The 18915-nt window shown below is 38.7% G+C and overlaps 1 long non-coding RNA gene across 4 annotated transcripts in view; it reads right to left on the bottom strand.

Annotated features, from left to right (window-relative positions):
* Positions 1-103: 103 nt before the first annotated feature.
* LOC121670888 overlaps positions 104-18915 on the bottom strand; it is a 48836-nt gene continuing 30024 nt past the window's right edge. For 2 of the 4 annotated variants that reach the window (XR_006018313.1, XR_006018319.1), the window contains exons 4-5: positions 3398-3428; positions 1063-3289 (exon numbers count right to left, since the gene is read on the bottom strand). This is a non-coding gene — a long non-coding RNA (uncharacterized LOC121670888). Of the gene's footprint in view, positions 751-1062; positions 3290-3397; positions 3429-18915 lie in introns of those variants that run through there. The other 2 variants (XR_006018318.1, XR_006018315.1) reach the window with 1 other exon arrangement.

Raw genomic sequence — 18915 nt, 5'->3', positions numbered from 1 at the left:
TCCTTTCCTTTCCTTTCCTTTCCTTTCCTTTCCTTTCCTTTCCTTTCTCTCTCTCCTTCCCCTTCCCCTTCCCTTTCCCCTTTTGCTTTCCCTTTCCCTATCCCATTCTTTTCCCTTTCCTTTCACTTCTTCACTTTTCTTTTCAAACCCATGGTAGTGCAAAATCATGTAGGCCATGAATATTATTAAATTAAATTAATATTGTCCATCAGCTTGGCACACACTCTTTTGGAAAAAAATTCACTTTTCTCTCTCTTAGAATTTAAATAGTAAGAATAATTATTTATATTTTAAAAATGTATTCTTCAAGGACGTAGGGATCAATATAAAATTCCTAGAGATTTTTTTAGCTGTTATTATTAAGTAGAAGTTCCAGTTGTATTAATGCAAATAGGCCCAGCAAGGACCAGCAGTCCAGGACATGAGCGCAAGTTTCTGTGAGCAATAACTAATCCAGATGGAGAACTCTCTTCCAGCCGATCTCTCTATGTAATAAACTAAACAATTCTTACCTTTCTAACACACCCTGCATTTCATTTCCCTTACAGAAATCTTCCTTCTGAATATGCTGGAAAACCTTCTATCAGTTGACCTTCTAGGGTTTTGTCTTTGCAATCACAGAGGTTGTACTACATTTTCCAGCAGCTGCAGGTTGTTTTTCTTTGATATTTATCATCCACAATCTGGCTCAGCCCAGCAAGACATGCATCACAGTCCAATCCAAGCAAGTCTCACAAGGGCAACAGAGACCTGACCAAAATGAAAAAGAAAGTGAAAGGTAACACAGAAGAAGACAACCCAAGATAATTATCACGGTGTCCCACAGTAGCAGGGAGGAGAAGAGAGATCCAGCAGGCAGGAATTGTGCAGCAAGATTGATTTATTTAATCATTTTACAACTCTTTTATAGACTTTTTTCTTCGTATTCTAATTGGTCAAAGGATCGGCCACCCCTTGGGATGATTGACTAAAATCCTAAAACATCCATTGTCAAAATATTTTCTACTGTACTATAAAAAAAGATTTGCAAGGTCGCAGGTGTTCAGTTTATAGAACTCTACTAATATCTTCCATGAGAGAGAAAAATATGTCATGGGACTGGAAAGAAGCAAGAAAAATTCTTGCTAGCTGCATATTTGTAACCACAATTAAAAACTTTTAATGGTGTGGTAATGCAAAATTTTTATTACTGATAAAAATTTATTATGATATAATAATAATAATAATCGACAATATAAAGGGACAGCATCAAGGGATGTCGAGAGAGGCATTCCAAATATTTCTTGTCCAAAGAGATGAATATAGCATCCAGTTCAGTCAGGCCTTGGTTCAGTACCACATGCAAGCAAATATTGTAGATAACCTTGTACAGTTCTCTATCTTTCTATGGTGGAGACCTTATGTCAGAAAAATCCGTGTCCAGAGATCCTCTTTAAATTAATCCTGGATGACCGCAGAAATTATGACGAGGTTCTTTAAACTCCTTATTCCTTACTGAAAGACTAAAAAAGAAAGGACTCCTTCAAGCAAGTTAGGGCTGTAAGAAAAATTAAATTTCCCACTAACCTCTCACAGCGTGAGAAAGCCAATGCATACATTCAGTCCCTTCTTTGCTATTCATATTGGAACCCTGACCTTCTGTTACTGACGTATTTGTAAGAACTTTTTTTTTTTGTCTTTTACAGCAGTAGCCAGATTAAGTTCTAGTTGGGGCTTAACCCTTCTAATTTTCTCTCTGCATAATCTCACAACATCTTTGTGAAATAGTTCCCACTTCAAATCTCTCTGAAGAAAGATCTGACTGAATCCAGCAGGTATAAAAGCACGGAATATTCTGAGAGGGATGAGAGGAGCTTCACCTATCCTTGCTAAAATTCAATATCTGAATTTGCCAATGCTGACCTTGCATGTCTATGTGGGAATAAGTGGACTTCTAAGTTATGCCAACCCTCAGCTGCATGTGAAAAATTGAGACTGAAAATATCACAGCTCGTTTAAGCACCTAAAGGCCAGCACAACTCATCTACTGGAGTAGAGTGACTCCTAATCCCCAGCAGTGCACACAAGTCAAATCTATTTCCTGAGGCACGGAAGGAAGGCTCAATCAGCAAATGGAAACCCATTCTCTCTCTCACTAGCGCCTTATAGCCCTTGGCCTTCTTTCCTCCATCTAGCTTGACATGTTTTCCTCTATATAGAGGAAATCCTTGTGGAATGATTCAGCTTTAGCCCCACGTGCTTTGGTTCACCCTGGGCCTCCTAGAAGCTCCCAATCCCAGCACGTGTGCCAAAATGTGAGTGGTATTGGCTTTGGGGACGTAGCTGTAATGAGCTTTGGGGTGCCAGAACACACATAGCATGCCCCTCTAATACTTTGAGCCTTTGAAGCCCTGGAGGAGTTTTGGGTGGTGAGTTGTCTCCAGAACATTATGCTTTCTTTCAGGGAGAGAGGAACTCTCCTCACCCTCTGAAGCTGCTTTCTCTGTGGCTCCTTCCAGGTCTCACCTTCTCACTTATCACATGGCCACTTGTCACTCTTGGAAAAAGGAGGTGTCAGGCTAGAACCAGTTCACCAAGAGAGAACCCGATACACTCTGGTATGACTACCATTAAGGAAAAAACAACAGTCACCAGTAGATGTCTGTCTGTGAACAAAGCTGGAATGAAAAGTGAAAGAAATCCCATTTTTTTGTTAGCCTGATTGTCAAAAAAAAGCACCCAGGAAGAGTCAACTAGCTACATGGAATGAAGTAAGTGATCTTTTTCCATTATAATCAGGACACAGAGCCTGTGATATCTCTGGGAGATCAATCTAAATAAGGCCCCATCCTCTCGTCTATTTCACATTATGAATAAAAACATGAAATTAGTTTTATGTCAGAAGAACAACCCTTAAGACACTTGTAACTTATAATTATAATTTCTAAGCTGTTTGGCTTGTCAGTATCAACGAATTCACAGCCCAAGACTTCCAGGACTTTATAGGATGAGGCATGCTGTGCTAGCTACTGAAAATTAACTATGAATCTCTCATCTGCATCCTGATTTATTAACTACAGTGAGAAATAGAAAGTTTAAGAAAGTACTGTATGTGCATAGCCTGCTAGAGTCGAGGGAGCCACTGGCTGTGTTCTGCTTCTATTCAATAAACTACTAGCGATGGGTAAATGTAGGAGTTTCTTCCTGCAAAAGTATTCAGTAGTTTTCTTGTAAACAAACACAGCAAAATTTTTATCTTCACTGAAGAGCAGAGTTGGCCATTGTCAATTTCAGGATTCTGCTGGACTCACTGGTAGCAAAAAAATAAAAAAAAAAAGATGTCTTAAGAGTCTCTTTCCTATGCAAAATTATGTTAGCATTGCCTGTGATGCATTTTGAAAGAAACAATATTTCTTACCTGGTTTAAATAAGAATTTTGAGAGGGAAGGCTGCCAAAAACAAATTCAGAAACAGAAATCCACTTCAGATTTTCAGCTTTTACCAAAAACAGGAAAATAAACTAAAAAAAATTTTTTTGAAAAATAAAATATTTCATCCAGGATATTTCAGGGGCAGTTTTTACCAAAATTTTGTTCTTTCAAAAAAAAAGTATTTAACTTGTAAGAGATAATGCTCCATGATTCTGCAGCTTCTCCAGATTCTATTTTCACCCCAGTTTAGAAACATTTTTACTTTAACACTGAAATTCTACCTTTTACTATTATTTTAGAGATTTAAGAGGCTCATCAGTATTCCAGATTTTGTTTTGGGGAGGCAGAGTAAGGGGTTTTTTTTTGCAAAGTCAGCTAGTTCCATTTTGTAAGTGAAACACTTTGTGATAGCAACACAGTGTGGATCCTTAGAAGGCATTAAAAAACAGTTTCTGAAAACAAAGGCAAGTAGAAATCATTCTCATCATTTTTTGGTTGGAGAAAAGAGGGCAACTAGGCCAAAATAACTTGTCCACTTTCTCTCTGTTCTGACTACCAATGTCAAGAGGACATATGTCTTTGGTTTCTGGGTTCCCAGCACCCTACAACAGGATGCCCTGAGGGCTACTGTTCTAATGAAGCTCCCAAATATTCTTTCCCAATTTCTTCTGGTGTTGTTTTTTTTAGCAATGTTGCTTGTTTTGCTTCTCCTCATCCCCACCTAAGGGCTTTCATTATGTACCCCTTCACTGTTTGAAATTTTTAAAATTTCAATTGATCAACAATTAAACAAAGGCAAAAAAGAAGAGTCTCCAGAATTTCAAGGGGTTTGATTACATTAGGTCCATTTAGAAATCACTCCTGATTTTTACTTTGCAAGATCAAAATCCAGTGACAATAAATTTCATAATTGAATCACTATTGTGCCACTTATGAGTACAAAGTTATAATTAGACCTGGAACACTGACATTTATTTTTCTTTTTTGTGAACAGAAAATTTCTGAACTTCTAATAGCGATGGTGTTCAGCCAAACACAGAATAGAATTTGAAATTAAATTTAAAGGACCAAAGAACCAAAGAGAATGTTCTTGACTCTGGTATTAAAAAAGGCTTTTCAGAGTCTATGCATTCTGGCTGTGACAGTGTTAAACAACTTCACAGATATTTGATATATATTGACTGTACCAGATTAAAAGTTAGACTTTATTTGCAGCATAAATCTGGTAGATGAATATGTAATGTACATTCTTCTTTTATCGCAGTCATAGAATACTCTGAAACTTTAACCCCCCAGAATGCTATCTACATATTTCCCTCCATATTTTGTATTCATAGGAATAATCACATTAGTTGTTGGATACCCTTTAGTAACACACTTTTCTTCGAGTAAATAAAAAAGACTGCCACTTTCCATCATTTCAAAACACCTAGAAAGACAGTAAAATCTTCAGAGAGATTGCATCTTTCTTTTGCTGGCTCTCACACACGTTCCCCCTAGAGAAGCAGATGTTTGACTTGTCTCATGTAAAAGGCAAAAATTGAGTTACAGCTTCAGATTGCAAGATTTGCAATGTTTGCTACAGTTTATTAATGTTAACCAAATAAAAATGACATTAGTGAAAAAGATCTACATGATATCTCAGAACTCCCAAGATTAGGCCAGATGGTCACTTCTAACTGATATAATCTAGTAAACTCTGTTGAGAGACAAGCTATTGATTGAATTTCTGCCTTTAAATGCAAGCTCCATATCTGCACATGTCCACAGTGATATCAGTTGCTTGAAATCCAATACAGAGGTGTAGATTGGGAGATGATGTTAGTTGCTACCTATTAAAACTGTCAATTCCATCTGTTGTCTAACACTTTAAAATACTGAGTGTAGTTTTTAATAGATCAGTATTAGATTAAGAGGCTGTATATCAAGGCTCTTACTAGCTGAGAAGTGTGGGTAAATGTGTAATGAAATGACACAATGGAAAAGGAACTCCGTGGGCTGGAGCTGGCCCAAATTAGCATCAGGCAGGAAGCAAATGCTGTGATTTAGGATTTCTGCAGCCACCAGACTTCCCTAAAGATGAATAATGTGCAGCCCTATTGAAATTATCTTTACAAGCAAGTATATCATGATTAAAAACTGGAAGTGTAAAATGTATGATTATCCAGCTCTCCGTACCACACTTCCACAGGTACTTCAGTGACTCTGTACATCTGCCTAACTACCAGGCTCTGATGGCATTCCCAGAAAGGTTGTTTCAGATGGCTGATGACAGCCCTATCAAAGCCATGTTTCTGAAAGGTTGCAACCTTGAAAGACCCCTATCCCTCAGAATACAGTTGAAAACCACCACTGGGGGTCCTGGGGTTACATATAGGGTAGTGGTTCAACTGGCCCCTTCTCCACAGATGTGCGGTATCTGAGGGCACTTGCCTGGTACGAGGGGCTGATAGAGAGGGAGGGGGATGGACAGCCGCTTCCAGCACTGCCAGCCCAACTGCTATTGCTGCTATTGCTGCTTAAATTTAATAAGAAAGGAAAGCTGCCCTTCTTGAGCCCTTTGTACCAGTATGACCACAGGAAAGGGAAAAACTCCTGTAAGGGAAGGGAGAAAGAGAAAAAAAAGATGGGAATGGATCTTAAATGCAGACACATAGACAGAGGAAATAGTTTGTTTTATAGCTCTTAATATTTGTCTGTAGAAGCTAGGGGAATATACCCAGCATGTTGGAAGAAAAACAAGACAAGAAGTCTTCTCCAGAAAGGGCCAGAAGCAGGATCCATGTAAAAATCCATTATTTACTTTTCTCAGTACATTTTTGTTAGAAAAAGCAAGCATCTCCTAATTATTGACCCTAGCTGGGCCAATGCCTTGCAAAATAAAGGAGAAAGTGGGTTTAGTTTTCTTTTTGCATCAACTTTCAGAAGATATTTCAGTTTAAGTATGAATTTTCAGAGCAACATTATAGTGACCCATGAAGGATGCAGAACAGGTTGCAAGAGAGGAGTTTGGAAGCTACTTGAAAAATTCTGTTTGCAAACTGCTAGTGAAGGGTAGTAAAAACAGCTTTATAAATTCCCCAAATACACCACAAGAAGTGTTTTGGATACATAAAGTCTCTCCATGTTATTAAGCAGTACAAGGTACATGAAACATTCATGGAAAATTAATGTTAAATGAATACAACAGTATACTCATAGAATACAAACTGTGAATTCAGAAACGCTGTATTCCCAGCAGATACGCAATTTGAAGAATTATGCTCATTCCAGATAGAAACAGAGACAATATTGTGTGATGTAGCTGATAAATTAACCAGCAAAGGTCCAGCCTCATGTATCAAATACTCAAATCTGTAGGACCAGAAATATTTCAGGGTAGCATGAATCTACTTAGAAAAACAAACGTCTTCAAGAAACCCAAAAGTTTCTATACAGATTGTCCACAGAAACCATAAAAATTCAATCGATTGTTTAGACAGTTCTGCTTGCTGCTTACTATCCTAAGAGTAGAAGCTGTCCTTCAAGAAAGCAGAACCTTCATGATCCTTTTCTCTAAGGTTTGAAACACTTGGTACACCACAGCAGAACAGAGGTAATAAGCATTTCAAGTGTGGAAAATAGCAATTCTACTGTGGCTCTCTTTTAAGGGTCATGATTCACCAGCATGGCCACTTTGGTGGGATTCTCCCTGATATGAATGACACCACCAAAACCAGCAGAGGTTTTTAAAGGTATTTTGTAAGAGTTAAAGCTTTATAACATGAATGGACAGAGAGAGGGAATGGGTATTGCAAAGCTATCAGTGTGCTTTAAACTAAAAGTGCTAAGTTTAATTACCTTAATGAGCCACTGAAAAATCCTGTTTCATAAACCAGACTTTATCAAAATAAAGGGTAAAAACCTTAGAAACATTTTAAACTTTTTAATTAACTCATATGGTAGGAGAAAAATAGTGACTGTAATAAATTGTTCTTTTAAACAGATAATAGGCTTTTTAATTGATGTTCTCAAATGAGACCAAGAAAATGAGTAGCTAAATATAAAAAAATACTATTTTAATATAATATCTCTCCCTCCATTCTCCAGCAGAAATGGCAATTCACAGAAGGAACTAGCACAACAGCTAGACCAAAGTCATGGTAAAATGTTAGATCTGCAAGTTAGTGGGTGTTTTTTATGAAGAGGGTGGACTTAGTGACAGCATAGATGGGAGGAGTTGCATAAATATAAGCAACTCAAGTTGCACCTTATCCCATCACACACATCACATACTTAGGCAGTTCCAAACAGGTACAGACAGTGCAGACGGCCCTACCATGTGAGCTTTTGGCTACTCCTTTCCTTTATCCCCAGGACTTCTAAGCAATCAGTTAGACTCATGACTCCTTACAGGACTTGTTATGCTTATCAGTGGTTCTGTATGTGTGGTCTTATAGGAATCAGATGCTAATTTTACATAGAAAAGAAAACAGTAGATGACTTACCAAAATAAGATATTAGAGGGATGATGAAAATGTAAATTATAAATTTGGGATGGGAGAAAAAATTGATCTGATATAGTATAAACTAATTATGGTGAACTGCATGCACATGCACATACAAACACATATACTTACAACTGGCCGAATAAACAGAAGATATAGGATTTCAGCAGACCAAGGAAAAGCAAGAACATGAACATTGCATAAGATGATTAAGCGGATCAAACATATGGAATATTCTCCTGCTAAAATACACAAAGGATTCTATTGCTATCGAATTTTCACCAGCTGCCAACTTGGCTAATACTGTTACAAGAGCACAGGGACAGGACATGCCTCGAGACTAACACCAGGGGGGATCAGCTTTGCTGACTGCAGTCTTTTATCCACCTCTCCCCAAAACTGTCCTTAACACACACTCTTTTCCAGCTCCACCTCAGAGATGCTATTTCTTTATGGTTGGAACTGTGCTGGAGATGCAAGTATTGTATCAGAGGAAGAAGGCATGGGGGCCAAGAGAAGGATGGTGAGGAAGAAAAAGAGACAGGGAAGCTGAAGACTTTTTTCTGCTTCCTTCTCACTCCCTTTCTTTTCGGACAAAGTGCACAATGTTCTCAATCAGATCTTGATAACAGGATCAGCACCCAACAATCCCCTTAGATCACAGTCTGCCCAGAAGGAGACACTGAGTGCAGAGCAGGGTTGAAAACTTTTTGAAGAAGTTTTGCTGCATATTGAGTTCTCTTAAAAAACTGACCTGAGTTACTAGCAATTTTGAAAACTGGTTTCCTGTGAGTCTGAAATGCTTAATGTTACAGCACTGAAGTGCAACTGCATGACAAGAGCTTGATCCTCAGTGTCAGGTTAACTGAGTTTCCGGTTTTGTGTAGTAAATATCATCAGGTCAATTATGTACCTGTCCTTGCCCATCCTTCCCTTAGTAAGATTTGCTTACATAAAATAGAACTTACTGAATCATCTCTATTTTTTGCACAGTATTTTCAATTCCAGATGAAGGAGAGGGTGACCTGCCTGACGTGGACACATTGAATAAGACGGTCCATTCTAACAAGTTATTGCAACTGCTGTTCCCTTTGTAAGTTATTTAGGTTTACTTATTCATAATACCACTTAGCACAATTTTTTTCTCCACTTATATCTTTATTGTAACAATAAGTGTCACCGTTGCAGCAGCAAGAACAACCCAGAGAAAAGATTGCAGCTCATTATCATTCATTACTGTAGTGAAGAGAGATTAGAAACATAATGGAAACTGAGAGAAGATGTACCTTTGTGTCATTTACCTTGTACTTCGCTCAGAGCTGGGAACTTCCATGGGCAGTGATAGTGACTTGGTCTCTGACTGCCAGTCAGTGACCTTGTGTGGGTCACTTGACCTTCCAATGACTTCATTTCCCCAGCATAAGTTCAGATAAAAAGTACAATCACATGGAAATGCAGTGCTGTATTTGAGGAGAGCTTTCCTGTTTTTACACCTATATTTTTGAGCTTGTGTAGATAGAGCCACTTAGTGAGTTATAGTTATTTAATACTTCCCATTATAAGGCCTAATTTTCAGATATTGTAACTTTGCCAAATTCTAATAGTCCAAGCAAAAATATTTCATGTTGTGTGCCTGCCACAGTGCGACAAAAGAAGTAGTAGTAATATCTAGAATTTTAAGGAACAGTTCTAAAGATGAAGAGTTTCTAAACAAAACAAAAAAAAACCCAAGCAAAAAAAATGTTCACTATGTTAAAATAATTATTACAACAGCATGACAGACAAGCCATCTGCTTTGGTAGAGCAATATGATATTTGTCAGGAAGTGCCATCTCAGCTGGGAACTCGTCTTTTGCCACCATCTGAAAATCTATGTGTTTTTGAACAAATTATTCAGTTTGGTAAAAAATCTGTTTGTTAATATTCAGTGGAAAATAAATTTCTTTCAGAGACTAAATTATTTGAAAATTTCCATCAGCATACAGAATGTCCTACTGTCTCATCCATCTGAACAGGCAGGGGCCATGGGGGAACCAAGCACACTTGATCCCCTCACAGCTCCTGTGCATTACGGGAGTGCCTGAGTGGTAGCTCTGGTCCAGAAAAAGACTTACTGTTCAGTACCTCTGTCCATGGTGGCCTTTCTTTTGCAGTAGTACCTGAACCATGAGGAGAAGAAGAAACTGGTGAACAAAGACTTTTCCTTTTCTGGGCTTGCCACAGTCACACATTAGCTCACATTATTGTAAGGAAGAGCAACAAGTCCAGACTCCAACAACAAATAGCTTATAAAATTGTTCTAGGAAAGAAACTGTGAACATGTCCATGTCATAGCTGAATGGTGCAACGATACCATGTGGAAAGAGCTTTGATTTGATTTTGTTTTATGCCAAGTTCTTACTCACTTAGGATATCTATCACAAGGAAGACCCAAGGTCTGTAGTGATTCCAGGTGTTTTGTCCGAAGACTGAAGGACATCATTTTGCATAATCACCTCGCTACTTCAACAGCACGGAGCAGTCAGACAGCCTTCACATGCCAAAATTCTGGGGTTTGACTATAATACAGCTTCATACTCTGAGGACAAATGTACAGTCATAAGTTTCTCTGGCAGCAAACTCAGGTTATAATGCAAGGTACAAACATCCAAGCAGTCTCTACAAGAGCTAGATGAAGTAGAAGTTTATCTGTGAATGCATATAGCTCAAGCTTTCCTCTACCATGTCCACTCTTATTCAGCTACACTGCCAGGATTAGTTTTAACTCATGGAATAGCTCTGCTCTGCAGTATGCCTTGTAGATTCATATATCCTGAAAGAAACAGAGACCAGAAGTCAAGCTTCCAGACATGAGCTGAGGAATGACATGTGGCACATCTTTCCTTCTCCTGTCAGTGACAATAATAAATAGTCTGTGATAGTGTCTCACAAACACATGGGTGTGGAGATGGTGGGGCAAACATGCTCCCAAAAATGTGTTCCTGATCTTGGAAATCAAAGTTCCAAAGTAATTATACACACAAATCCACCTTACATTTAGGATTCTCTGAGGGAGAAGAGTTGCAGACTGAGCTCGCTGAAAAGTGAACATCAGCAGGTTTTTCAGAAGCTTTCAGCATGTAAGTGGGTGGTATTTCTCAGAGCGCAGCCAGACAAGTGCTGAGGATGTTAGATCCCACATCTCATTTCAAAAACTCGTATTTGAAAATGATCCAGGACAGTCTGACAAAGTCTTTTTTTAATATGAAAATGACACCTTACTGAAAACTTCCTATGGGACAGCTCCTCATAAAATACAAGCCATATGACACAGTGGGTCACTGAATTCAGTACCATACTTCCCAGGTAATGAATGCTACGTAATCTCATCCACAAATTTACCAAGGTTTTTCATACTATTTATTGAAGTTCATAGTTCAAGTTCAGACTGCTTGGTTTTGGACTTTTTTCCCCTACTTAACATATTAGACAGTTGTTCTAAAATTTAATTGATGAATCTTTGCATTATCATGCTCTTCCATGGACAGCATGTGTGTAACATGACATGGGAAAATCCATCTGGGGTCTGTCAACACTGCATGAACATGGGATTCCCAGCATCTGAAGTGGCATGAGATTTATCCATCATCTATATTCCCCTTTTCATTCTACCTTATGAAAACAGCGATTTTATTATGCCAATTGCTGCATATCCCTCCCCTGTGCAGAACAAGTGTGAGCTTCAAAATTCAGTAATTCTAGTCATCTGTTCCTCAGTTTGGTTTGGTAGCAGACATTACCAGCTTGCTTTCTTGTAAGCACAGCACAGATGTAGTGAACTGTCTTCAGTCTGGTGGACAGCCACCAGTGGGGGTGGAAAAATGATGAATTGTCGCATTTAAAGAGCTGATGCCTTTTGTGAAACCCACTCTTCAGTGTGCAGATGTAGGCAGCAGCTCCAAATACATTAGACAATTAAACAAGTTAATATAAATTACTAGCAAAAGGTAATAAATTTAATCTAAAAATGTTGTTCAGGTCATAAGTATTTCCTAGTGACTTCTGGGTTTGGATGGTTTTTTTAGGTAGTGTTTATTAGAGAAAAAATACTGCTATTATTGCCTTTTTCAAAATAAAGTACTGCAGCTGCTAATTCAAGCTCTAATTAAATGCACAACCCTGAACTTGGTATTTACTTGTGTTTCATGTCATTTCTCAACTCAGACTTCAAGACAGACTCAAAGCTGACACCTCTGGATCTTTCATAGAACGTTCTTCTCTCTATACAGACTTCTCTGTCATCAAAAATATGGCTCAGGTATTTGTGTGTGTATGTCTGCGGGTAATGGACAGAAATTTAACAAGCTTTTATTATCCACTCTTAGTATCAGCCTGAATCTTTTGGTTAGTTGGGAGTTAATTGCCAAAAGGTTTTATGGTATATCTAATTGGGTCAGTCATCCTCCTATGCCATGAACCCTACCAGACTGCCAGTGTGCCCTGAACTCAAACAGAGGGTAAGAGCCCATCAGTTATTTAGTATGTGCTAGAAGCATGCATTTTCTTTTCACTCCATGTGAAAATAGTTAACCACAAGGAAAGAGTCCCACCCCTCCACTTTGCAAAATGGTGAAATTAAGTTTTCCGTACAGCTACCAGGGGACTGCAGTAAATTACCCTGGTAACAGAGTTTACATTGATTCTGAAAAAAGCACTTGTCCATATGTAACAACGATAACCTTTTAGAAGGTTTGGAAAACAAATCTGACACCCCATTAAAAGGCAAATGATTTTTTCTCCACACAAGAAAAAGAAACTTTTAAGACATAGAGGGCTATTAATAAATAATGGGGCTTTTTTATAGGAAAGGCTGACATGAAAGCTTAAGCTATAAACTGTATCAGAGGCAGTATTTTGACTTGTGTGGTTTGTCAAAGCAGTGAGATGGGATCTCATTTTTATTAGCTGCACAAAAGATATTTTATTGAATGTCACATTGTAATTTGATTTTAAAAGGAATAGAAAAAAATTACATCTTCTTGGATACGTAATACTGCAAAAACATGATAGTCATACTAACCACTAACCACAACGAGTAGCAATATATGCCCTACATAGTATACACTAGTACCTTAACAATGCAAATGTGTATTTTGAGATTCCATGTACCAGAATATTTTTCCTGAATCTGGTTTCATTTATTACTGTCAGAATAATATATAAAAAATATATGCATGTTATTAAATTATGTATGTAAACAACTAACATAAGAGTTAGATTTGAGAAGAAGGACAGCTTTTAATATTTTAAAATTTGTCTTCAAGCTTGTTCACACACTTCATTTCTTTATGAGAAAAAGATCATAGCTGAATGCAGCAGAGAACAGTGTTTATTACCTAGATATGATGGGGATGAGAATAAAGACCCCCAGCAGAAAGTAAAGAAGTCTGAGTAAATTATATTCTTTTTCACTTTGCCTTTGAGTCCCTGAAAGTTGTTTAAGCCTCCTTTGGTCCACCTCCATGTCTATATTTGTGAGCCCTACTGCCAAAGGTAGCAAGCAGGCTCAGTGCCTGAAGAAAGAAAAATACAGCTTCCAGCACTTTTTCTGGTGTCAGTTTTGTCACAAGAGACAGTAGCATCATCCCTGGGTGGGCATCCTGAGCTTGGTCCCAGGATGCGGAGTGCTCAGCCCCTCCTGCTCTCCTCCAAAGCCTCTTCATCACAACATTCAGCCCCGTCAGACCCTGATGGTGAGCCCATGCCCAATAAGAGCCACCCAAATGTACTTTTGTAACTCACAGGAAGCATCCATTTCCACTTTAACTGATCAATATAATACAGATACCAAAAAACCTCCACACTATTCAAATCAAGGTCTGAGTGATATGGAAACATATTTTAATTCTTAATATTTTCATCAAATCAAAGTCACTGAATTTTTATATTTAGTTCTCGTAGAGCCTCACTTTTTGTCAACCACCTGACACATACAGAAAGCAGTTTACCAACTACTCAATATCTACAAGTAAAATAGAGGAAAACAAAAGAAGAAACATTAGTAGGTGAACCAAAATCACATTTAAAATCATAAGTAGAAAGACTTGTTGTATAGTCCCACTGCTACTTCACCAGTTTAAATCCTGCTTATCCCACTGAAGCTGTCACTGTTCCCTGGACCATTAGCAATCATATATATCTTGCAAGACTCTCAAACTCCTCAGCTGGAAGGAGGTTACAAGTTATCAGCTCCTCCTTCAGAATTCAGTAACTGATAGCACTTACCCTTGCATAATCTTATTTAGATAGAATCAGTTCTGGCAGAAACTTAACACAGTAAGCATTTCACAAACTTTTGTCAATCCGTGGTCCTCACCAGGGATAGTCTAAAATCTGATATAAATCCTAGAGGGAAGCATGCAAGAACCATACATACTACTCCACCCCAAAAGGTGGGATTCCAAAACAGCTAAGGAAAATTCAGGGCCAACAGCCTGCAACAGGTCTCACGTTCCTAAAATATTTGAGGTTAAAATCATTAATGGTCTTTTTTGCCATCCCAGTGTTTATTTTTTGAGCACTGACTGAAGTGATGGGATGCAGAATGCACTTGTGTATCTACAGCTGCTAGAGGCTGTCTGCTGTGAAGTCCACACAAGGGTGTTGAAACTTGCTGGAGTGTCTTTCAATTTCTTTAAGATTCCAGTGCCAATTTATTCCCTCTCACTTTTAAAATGAAAATTTTATTCAAGAGTTGGAATGAAGATTGCTTTCCCAAACTCCATAGTTTGGTAATTGGGGTATTTTTCTCAGAAGTAAAGGTTCCTATAGGCAAAAGAAAAGGATCATCAAATTTTTTTGCTTCTCACTGTTTCAGAATCAGATCCCTACCATTTCATCTTCCACTTGGTTTTGTAAAGAAAGCAGTAACTACCACTGCGTTGTGTTAAAAGCTCTCTTCAAGAGAGCCATAAGATTGCTATCAAACAGCTTGAGTGCTCAAGGGAACTGAGACAGGAAAACAACATTTTCTGGCAGCTGGTTAGGGTGAAGCAGAAGCGTGATAGTAACTGATGAGCCTGACAAGATCAAGTCAGGTCGGAAAACACAGAAAAGCATGATTCTGGGCTCTGGGGACCTCTCCATTCGAACAATGAACTTCCTAGAGGTTCTGGCTGGTTCTGGAATTAGGCAGGAGTATCTGAATGCACTTTCAAAAAATTCCTATGTTAGGCCTGAATGACTTAACCAAGCATTAAAGTCTTTATTAAGACCTTAGGAATTTCTGGAGGTGAAATACAAAGTTGTGAACAGAAATTCAGTACAGCAAAGTATGCATATGCCTTCATAAAAGATAAGAGAGATTTAGAACATGAGCTCCAACAGCAGCATCCCAAATCCTCAATGATCCTGAGAAAAGGCCTGACTCCAAATGTCCCACAGTAAACCTCTAGTTTTGCTGTTGATTCTACAAAATGTAGGAAAATATCCAAATAGGAAAATCCTGTGTGTGTTTGGGGGTTTTTTAATATACCCAAAGGTAAGCTATTGGGCCTCACAGACTATTTTGGGATTTTTTAAAGAAGAAAATATCATCAGATATTGTCAAAGTCAAATGACAGTACCACAGTACCTCTCACTTGCCTTACCTGTTTGCATCTCTCAAATCTGTCTTTGGCCCCCCACAAGAGTGCCCAGTCTAACACTCAAAAAATTTTTGAAAGTTCTTAAGAAATACCCATTTGTGACCATTTAATGTTTTTATGTTGGGAGAGTTCAGTCCCTACATTGTGCATGTATAATAGCACAAATGATTGGAAAAAAACATATGACCCCTTGTGTTTCCTGGATAGTTTAATTGAAATACCAAATATTCCTATGGCTACCACATGTCTGACTTTTCCCATCCAGTTACTTTAGGCAGATGAGAGATGTTCATCCCTGTCAGAGACAACACATTTATTCTGCAGACAGTCTCCCGATGAGAGGGATGCCGGTTACTGCAGGGCAGCACAACAGCTCCCACACACACCCCTCTAAATTACTATCTTGCTTTTGGGAACAAAGGCCTTCTGAGAGGTCAGCTGGGCACCTCCCCATACTCTCACCTTCTTATTGTTTTTTCCTACTTGGCTGGCAGGGAAACCGTACCCCTGCCATCTTATTAGCATCTGCTTCGTCTGATCATTAGCATACTTCATTTGCCAATTAGCATATCCTAATTATTACTGGGCACTTGGCAGAGGCCATAGCAAATTGTGCCAGGAAGAAAGCAAATGTGTCCACTCTCCTCACTGACTCCACTGGAGTCTCCAGTGTTGCTCCCTGCCTCTGCCTCACCTCTTCTACCAGCCAGTTCAGGCCAGCACACATTTCGCAGCTGCTTTGCTAAATGACTCTCCGAAAGCACCTGCTAATTCATCCCTGAAGCAGCTTTTGCATGCTCAGACTCCAGCATTCTTATCCCCCGCATCGAACCTACAGACTAGGCTGCTCTTTTAGTACCACTGCCATAGTGTCTCTCATCTTTTCATGTCCTCCAATCAGCACAAGAATGGTCCTTAGGAAATATCCAAGCATTTCAAAGTTTGGCCTGTATCAGTAATTTCTTTGGTTTCTCTGTAGAATGTCAATGAAAAACATTCCTCTTACATTATTGTAGGGGATCTGGCCACGTTCAAAGCACTTTAATATCCTTTTAGGGATAGCACCATAAAAATATAGGGTAACTAATAGTGTCTGAGGACTTTTGTTTATTAATTATAAGACTTAAATGAATTTCAGATTTTTAAATTCTGCAGATGGGGATGAGAACGTCAATATCCAAGTACTTATTAGATTTACAAGAGCATTGACTTTAAGGTTATTCAAACCAGATTTCTTCTATTAATATTACACTGTTGTGCCAATCTCACAGCAGTTGGTATGTTATGAAGAAAACATCAGAGGGGTGTGGCAGTTGTCTGCAAAAGTTCAAAACAACACCATAGCTACAAAAATGATATTGCTCATCTTGGTCTAATATTCTCAACCTTTTCCTGACCCAGGATTCATAAACAACATAAGGAAAATATGAGGATGGCTCTTAGAGGGGGTTTTATTCACCTAAGCTCAAGATGTCTGCCATACGGACCTCTCTGCCTGGGATAGGTGCCACCAGCTCCCTTTAAGGTCAGCAAAAGGTACTTCTATTGTGTAGCTCATTTGAAAAGGTTGTCGTCTTGAGGGCGAGACAAATTGTTCTCAGAAGAGCTGGCCAGCTCAGATGTAAACACACAGTTCAGACAGATGAATCCTGCCTCCACTCTGTTCCTGATAAGCTCCATTAAATTCCAATGCTGATGCAGAGGAAGAGAAAGAGGAGAAAAGTAGCTATTCCTGCAAATATTAAATATGTGGTCAGCAAGAAAGGGTTACCATCATCAGGATGTCACACATGACTGTCCATCCACTTCTTCACCCACCAGAATCAGCCCTGGTGCATCAGCTCAGGAAGGAGGCTTTGGATTCTGTCAGCAGCCATGCTGCTGGCCCCAGCACAGGCAAAAACTCCCACCAGGGCTCCCTGGAGGCACAGGGTGTGGGACAGCTCAGGGTTTTTGGCACTGAAGCAGCATGTCCTCTCTCCCTTCACGCAAGCACTGTTACCTTCTCTTCCCTGCAGCTATAAAAATCTCTTCTGTTATTAATTATAGTCAAATATTTTGAAGTAAGAACAGCTTTATCACATTATCCCTGACACTGAAATTCACACTATCAGAATTATGTTATTTATTATTCCTTTGCCCCATTAAGAACTTAAAAGTTTTATTTTTACTAATTGCCAGAGATTTGGTGGCAATTTAGTTGGTTTTCTGTGAGTTACCTTTCATTAGGCTGGAGTGTATCACTTTCAGAAATGCAGTAGTGTTCTTCTGTCATGTGAGCACTGTTAAAAATGCCCCCTTTTGATGTGCAACCCCTTTAAATCTCTCTATATATGTGAAAGCCGTCTGGCTCTAAGGCAGGGGTTCTTATTTGGTTTTTTTACAACCTAGCAGAGAATAAAACTAATAAGTATTTCTCATTCTTTAAAGGTTGATTTATTATCAGTTCCAAAAACATGCTTTTTCGTTTGGGAAGTCATTTGCTCAGTTATGATTGGATATAAACAGCTGCTAAGGGTCAGCACAGGCCTTGGTGCTTGTTATTGCTTGCACTCCTTATGATTTTAGCTCAGCATAACTAGCAGTGGTGTCCTGGGATTCCAGAGTCTGTACTGATTACCAACAAAAGCCTCTTTAAGATCAGCAGAAGCAGTCTAGGGACTAATGGTGCCAAGGCAGTCTGAGGCACTGCAGCAATGCCGCAGGTCATAAAATGAGCAATGACAATTGCCCTGTCCTTGCTGATTTTATCAGCCTGAGAGTTTTTTAGTATCACACGGAAGACAAAAGGAATCTTTAGGCTTGAATAATATTATCAGCAAACATGACTTGTTTGGGGATTTTTTTTTTTAATTCTTGTTTTCTGTTTGGTTTTGCTGCTGATTTATTGTGTTCAAAAAGGCAGGTGGATGTCTTAGTTATAATATATATATAATGGCTTTACACCAGTGGCAGCTCCTTTCACTAGCTACTTACTTTCACTGCTTTCTTAATATGCTTATTTTGGAGAAAGGAACAAAGAAAAATGGGAAGTTTTACTATTTTAAGTGTGTTTATATATGTTGTAAAGTGTATGTTATTCTTATGTATGAATAGCTAAGCTGTATGTCAAATTCACCTCATCAGTAGAGTTTTCATCCTGGCTTAGGCTAAAATGAAAATGATCTGTGACTGGCTCATCTCTCACTCCAAATGAACATTTCAGGAAACCATTATATGACTGGCACTCCGTGCAAAATGCACAGGGATCAAGTTGAAGAAGTGTTCACGCTTCTTGAGCTGTGATCATCTGAATGAAAAAGATTTCAAAGCATCGTGGAATTCCCTGGAAGTTACACCAGAGATGAATTTGGCCTTTAGAATGAGGTTTTATACATCTCATTCACACACAGC

The sequence above is a fragment of the Corvus kubaryi genome, unplaced genomic scaffold (genome assembly GCF_017639235.1).
Source record: "Corvus kubaryi isolate FWS band 111438036 unplaced genomic scaffold, C.kubaryi_AGA036_p1.0 133, whole genome shotgun sequence".
In the NCBI taxonomy this organism is placed as follows: Eukaryota; Metazoa; Chordata; class Aves; order Passeriformes; family Corvidae; genus Corvus; species Corvus kubaryi.
This window is presented reverse-complemented; position numbering and strand designations above follow the sequence as displayed.